This window comes from Amblyomma maculatum, chromosome 3 (assembly GCF_055883805.1).
Source record: "Amblyomma maculatum isolate TAMU_Amacu chromosome 3, ASM5588380v1, whole genome shotgun sequence".
Taxonomy (NCBI): domain Eukaryota; kingdom Metazoa; phylum Arthropoda; class Arachnida; order Ixodida; family Ixodidae; genus Amblyomma; species Amblyomma maculatum.
Window position 1 is genome coordinate 208,657,115 of NC_139346.1, and position 6,467 is coordinate 208,663,581.

Below are 6,467 nucleotides of genomic sequence, written 5' to 3' on the forward strand. Positions count from 1 at the left end.
CACACACACACATACGCGCGCGTGCGCGTCCGTGTCTGTAGCGCTGTGTAAAGAATGAACTACCGCCCAAGGTGTTCCATATTACAGAGATCGCGTCACTTCCGGCCCGTATTAATTTAGCCTTATCGTTTGGCTCCAAGCAAACCAACCAATAATAATAAATCAAACCAACCAAACAAAACAATTATGGGTTTTATGTGTTATACACATAATCCACACTGATTTCTCTCTTCCGAGCACTACTGTAAACTCTACTTTGGAAACTCCTCTGAAAAAATTAGCTGTGGTTTAGCTTGTGGTTAAACCTGAAGTTACACGAGAGCAATCTGCACGGCTACGCTTAGGTTCGGCTTGAATGTAAAGACATGGCTTTTGCACATAGTAGTTTATCTATAGTTTCAGCTTTATTTATGCCATAGGGGAATCATTTCACGTATGACTCAGGAGCACCCTTTGCCTCTCGTCGTTGACCATTCTCATTCGGGTGTAGAAGGCTTCTATTGGTATGACATCGTCTCTACGTAGAACTCCGGAGCACACCGCCGTCAGAACGTTCGAACGAAACTTCTCTCCTAGCAACTCGCTGTTGTCGTTTGCCTCTATCAACTACTCACTTATCTGTCTTCTTCTTCTTCTTCTTCCTCCTCTTCTTCTTTTCCTTTTTCTTTCCTCCTCCTCCTCCTCCTCCTCCTCCTCCTCCTCCTCCTCCTCCTCCTCCTTCTTCTTCTTCTTCTTCTTCTTCTCCTTCTTCTTCTTCTTCTTCTTCTTCTTCTTCTTCTTCTTCTTCTTCTTCTTCTTCTTCTTCTTCTTCTTCTTCTTCTTCTTCTTCTTCTTCTTCTTCTTCTTCTTCTTCTTCTTCTTCTTCTTCTTCTTTTTTCTGCACGTTAAAGAACCCCAGGTGGTCGAAATTTCCGGAGTCCTCCGCTACGGCGTCTCCCATAGCCTGAGTTGCTTTGGGACGTTAAACCCCACAAACCAACCAACCAACCTTTCTTTTTCTTTCTTTTCTTCTTCTTCTTCTTCTTCTTCTTCTCACGGACAGGCACTGACAGGCACGGCGAAATGGCGAGACTGTGGCCAATGTAGCTCTCGCTACAAAATCCGCGGTTTCAGTGCGCTTAGCGGGCGTCCCTCCCATTCCTAAACATATGCATCCGGAGCACCATTCCGGCCATCGCGCAGATCCATCCTATCAGCTACAACAGTGCTTGGGAAGCCGTCCTGAAGTCACCTATACAGATGCAGCCACGCACTACAATCATCAAGCTATGGTTGCCTTAGTGTTAGCTCCTCATCCCAACATGCAAGTCAACTGCTGTATCCAAAACACTATAGTGTGGTGTCTTATATAGGAATCTCGAAAAAAGCCTGTCGAATAATATCCACCATACAACTTCCGGTATTCCCAAGTCTCCATCATCATCAGTGCGCTCAGTGATGCAATGAAAAGTTGACGCGGCGCGGTACCACCATGCCACGTTAGGAGCCCCCTGCCTCACTCAGTGCTTTGCTAGAGTGACCGCGGCCCGAGCGCAGCGGTTTCGTAACCGTTGCTCTCAAATTTTCTTCCCTTTTCGCGCACCTCTTATTACCGCGGCGCGGAAAAAGTTTTCGTAAAGCATTGCAGGATCACGAGTTGGATTGGATTCATCTTAAGGCAGCGTGAAACACAAGACGAAAAGGAATAGGGGACGACACGCTAAGCGCTGTAAGCGCTCGTGTCGTCCCCTATTCCTTTTCGTCTTGTGTTTCGCGCTGCATTAAGATGATTGCAGGATCCTGGGCGAAAATCATCCTTAGCGATTAAAAAACAGCAATCAAAAATTTCATCGCGGGCAAGATTCTCCACAGGTAGAGTGAATTCTGCGTAACATCCAAATTGGTAGGCAAATTCGCTTAATATGGACAGCTGCTCACGCCTCCCTTCCCGGGAACGAGGCAGCCCATGCCAGCCAAGCGCTTCACCAACAAAGACAGACTATTCAAGTATAGAGAAATTTTGCAGCAATACAGGCTTGCCAGACTGATATGCCCACCCGAGGACAAATCGATAAGCAACTGGCATCCGTTTGGAGACGACTCCAAACCAACTCATTTCCAAACCCCCACTTCTGCAGCTTCTATTATTAAGGGCAATACTCTCATAAATGCAAAACCTGTAATAATATCGCCGATATCTAAATCATATGATCTGAAACTGCACCCAAGATTCAAAAACGAGTCAACTCATTAAATACTCTGAACACAGGGAGGCACTACTGCTAAGCTCCGACCCGGAGACTCAACAACTAATCTGACTGGCCGAAGACGCCGCCGAAGACGCCGCCGAAGCTCAAGGGCTAACGGCCGCGCGCTGTCTAGACGAGGGGTGGCCTATAGGTGAGGGGTGACCTATAAAATCCCGATTGCAATGCAACAGGACATGAAAGTAGGCAGTGGGAAAGGTTGGCATAAGGGGCAGGGCAGTTGGGACATGATGGATCACGACGGAATTTGTAGAGATATAGCCGTGAAGGGGTTATGAGTGCATTCAGCTGCATCTTCCGAAGGATATGAGCCTCCCGCACGGAAAGATTAGGATAAGGGTCGGGGTAGAGCTTACGGTCTAAGCGAGCAGCATTGTAATATTCGCTGATGGTGGCGCGAAGAGACAGTCTCGACCCGCCCTCCAAGGATCTTGGCCAGGGGATGAACGGTGCCCGGTTACGAGTTTCACGGGCGAGCTGGTTCGCCAGCTCATTGCCGTCAATCCCCGAGTGTCCAGAGATCCATCGGAGGAAGACGAGGAAGGGCTGCAGCGCAACAAGTGCAGCCTCGAGCTCCGTAGACAGATGATGTATTAGACTTTTAGATTTAATGGCACGGATAGCAGCCTGGGAATCGGCGTATATAATATACTGAGGCACAGGTGGGAGAGAATGGAAACTTTGAATGGCATGAATGATGGAGAGAACCTCAAGCGAGATAATATCCGGAGGGTGGAGAAAGGGGCCACTAGTGTGTGTGACAAGGGTAGATAGACGAGGATGAAAGGGGACCTGGCTTTCGGACCCGCGAGGGGCCACATAAGAGGCATCCGTGTAAGCGACTCCATGGTTATTCAAGGGCGGACTATGATGAGCGGCAGCAGCATGTCGGTGGCCAGCAAGCAGGACCGGCGACATATTGGCTGGAAGAGGAAGTATACGGAGGTTAGTGGCCTCTGGAGGGGAAGGAGTTGGCAGAGGGACTGACTGGATGGGGGAAATGTTGGCCTGGTTTAGAAGCCAGCATCCATGAACTGCGCCGGAGAGACGAGCTATCTGTTGGTCACGGTGAAGGGAAAGGAGACTGCGAAGAGGATGAAAAAGCCCAGTGGCATAAAGCTTATCGGTGGAAGTGGTTATGGGAAGGCAAAGAGCAGCTTTATAAAGGCCGTGAAGAGCTGTTGCAAGTGTGTCTAGCTGGCCCTGGGTGAATGAAAGATATGGTATAAACTAAAGGAACTTGTTAAGAGCCAGTGTGTGAGCCAGTCGACAGGCGTGAGCTTCCCTCAGGCCAGAGGACCGTCTCACAACTCGGCAAAGTAAATGAGTGACGTACTGACAGGTAGCAACAGCCGCATGGAGAGCCCGGACATTTTTGGCGACATGCAAAGGCATGCCAAGAACGCGACATTGAGAAAGTTTGGGGATTGGGGAGCCGCCCAAGGTAGGGAAGATCAGTGAGTTGTGAGCTCGTTGATAAGCAGAGAGAGTCAAAAGTAGGAGTTCTGACTTCTCGGGCGCGGGAGACAGGCCTGCATGTTCAAGAAAGCAAGAAATGATATCCAATCCATGCTGAATGGTGTCTTGAACGTGACCAGGAAGTCCGCGCGAGCACCACAGTGTGATGTCGTCGGCGCAAAAAAAAGGTGTTGAAGATCGGGAATAGATGATAACTGAACCGAGAGAGGAGCCATAGCGATATAAAAAAGGGTGGGTGAAAGAACGGCACCCTGCGGGGTACCGCGGGTGAGACGGTGGGGTGTAGAAGTGAAGTTCAATGCTCGGAAACGGGCCTCGAGATTAGAAAGAAAAGCTCGAATGAAGTTATACATGGGGGAGCCTCAGTCGGTGCTGGAAAGGCAGGTAAGAATATGGTCATAGGAGACGCAATGGAATGCCTTGCGGACACCGACTGTGACCAGGGTGTGAAGCTGAGAGCTATCACAGCTGAAGAAAGTATGCTGAAGTATGAAAGTTGGGAGAATTGAATCAGTTTCGTTTTGAAGGTAGCACGAAAAACGAGGACCGAGAGTAGAAGGACACAACACGAGCGCTCGTATTGTGTCCTTCTACTCTCGGTCCTCGTTTTTCGTGCTACCTTCAAATGAATTATGCTGAAGTATGGGGAAAACGTCCTGAACATATACGCGGGAACGAAAAGACTAAGTGATGATAAGAAGTGCCTACGTGATTCTGGATAAGTTGCAAAAAGTATTACTTGATTCAAGATGCCTTGCAAAAAAAAAAAAAAAAAAAAGTGAGGTCCCGTGCACTTGTGTCACACAACAAAGAATTGTCAGGTAAATTAGGATGAGAAGAAATGAGGCCACTCTGAATTCGCGTCACAAAGAAGCGTCGCTTGATTCAAAATTACTTGCAGAAAGTGATAGCGTCCCACCGGTGTCACGTGCCAAAAAAGGGCCACGCGATTCAGACTGACTTGCAAAAAGTGATGACGTCACTCGCAGTCAGTTGACAATGTGTCACGTGGTTCATTAGCAGCAACAAACACTAATGCTGTCACATTTCTCTATTTCATCACACTTATAAACTGGTTTACATGAAGGGAGAGGCAGTATTTGTCACACTTTTCTGTGGACACCTCAACCGCGCTGTAAGGTAAGGAAGGAAAGTGGAAAAAGATAAAGGGGATTGGTCTTGGTTTTGTAGGGTTGAATTTAAGAATTGCCAAGGCGGCAGCGTTCAGTGACTGCTACGAGCAGAAGGCGTGAATCGGCCAAGTATTGGGCGGCTGGTCCTCTCTTTCTGGTTTCCCCAGCGCATTTGCGCTTTTCACCGTGCTGATAACGCTCGCAGAGAGATTGCAACTGTAAAGTGATGTCTACGCAGTCTCCCGGCCAGGGGCGCTCCCCCTGGTCGGCTTTCATTATGCCTCACGATCTACCTCTGGAAGCGTTCCAACGATCTGGCGTTCCAAACATTCCTGTGGCGCTGGTGCCCAAGGATGGCGAATTTATCAAAATGAATAACCCTGGGACTGTTCGAGCTGCTCTCCAGGCAGCCTCTTCCCTGTATGACGCGATCACAGAAGTGAGGCAGTTTGGGCGTGGCGGGATACTGTGCCGATCTTCAGACCTGAAATGCGTTAAGGATCTGCTTAAATGCAATTCATTTGGATCGCTTCAGGTGAGCACCTTTATCCCTACTCATCTTGCATGCACAAAAGGATTGGTCTGAGGAGTAGAATCTTCTTTAACACCAGCTGAGACCCTCGACCTTCTTTCGGCGGCTGGTGTGGTAGCGGTGTATCGTTGCAGCCGGGAGGCTAATAATACGCGGGTGCCAACAGAGTCAGTGATTGCCACATTTGCGGGAACTTCATGCCCGTCAGAGATAAAAGCATGGCCATTGATCTTCCGTGTGGATCCTCTTGAATCTAAGCCACTGCAGTGTACTAATTGCAGGCGATGTGGTCACAGTGCTCGTGGTGCGGTGTTGCAAATGTGGGATGGTCATCATACGAATGATGACGACATTATGTTCACAACAAATCGACAAATGCCTTTGCGATGGAGCCCACGCTGCAAACTCCTTGGAGTGTCCATCTCGAAAACAGGAGCTTCAAATTCTAGAAGTAATAGATAGAAAACGCTGTTCTCGTCGTGACGCTGTAACAGAAGTTAAGGAGCGATTGCACGGTTATGCAGGTGTGTCAGCCCGATCAGGTGTGCCTCTGTATACATCAGTCTCAAAGGCGATAATGACTGCAGTGGAAGCCTCAATGATTAAAATGGTTGACCGAATAGTTGCTACTGTCACAGAGTGTTTTTCTAACGTTCTGGCAGTTCAACTAACGCAAGCCTTGCAATCACTAACAGCCCCTTCCATAGAAAACATGTCCTCTGAAAGCTCTCAACTGCTTGAAAGCACTATTGTTGCTTCGCCTCACAGGACTACTCCTCCAGGTGAGGATGGAGACATTAATGACGCAGAGCTGGTGGAATCAAAGGTAAGAATTCTAAAACGGTGTGGGTCTCCCATGTCCAACCATTCTTCTCCGCGGTCCCAACCAAAATCAAAGAAACATCAGCATGCATCAAAGCCAAAGGATAAGGCAGTTGCGGCTGCCCAGATTTCGCAATCATAGGGGCACTAAAAGTTATCCAGTGGAACTGTCGTTCAATTCTAACAGCTTCAACAGATTTAGTCTACATTTCTTCTCAATATAATCCACATATAATTATTTTGCAACAAACTTGG

General features: G+C 48.3%; 1 pseudogene; it reads right to left on the reverse strand.

Moving 5' to 3' along the window:
- Positions 1-2,357: 2,357 nt before the first annotated feature.
- LOC146197561 (uncharacterized) lies at positions 2,358-4,216 on the reverse strand (annotated as a pseudogene).
- Between the last annotated feature and the right edge of the window lie 2,251 nt (positions 4,217-6,467).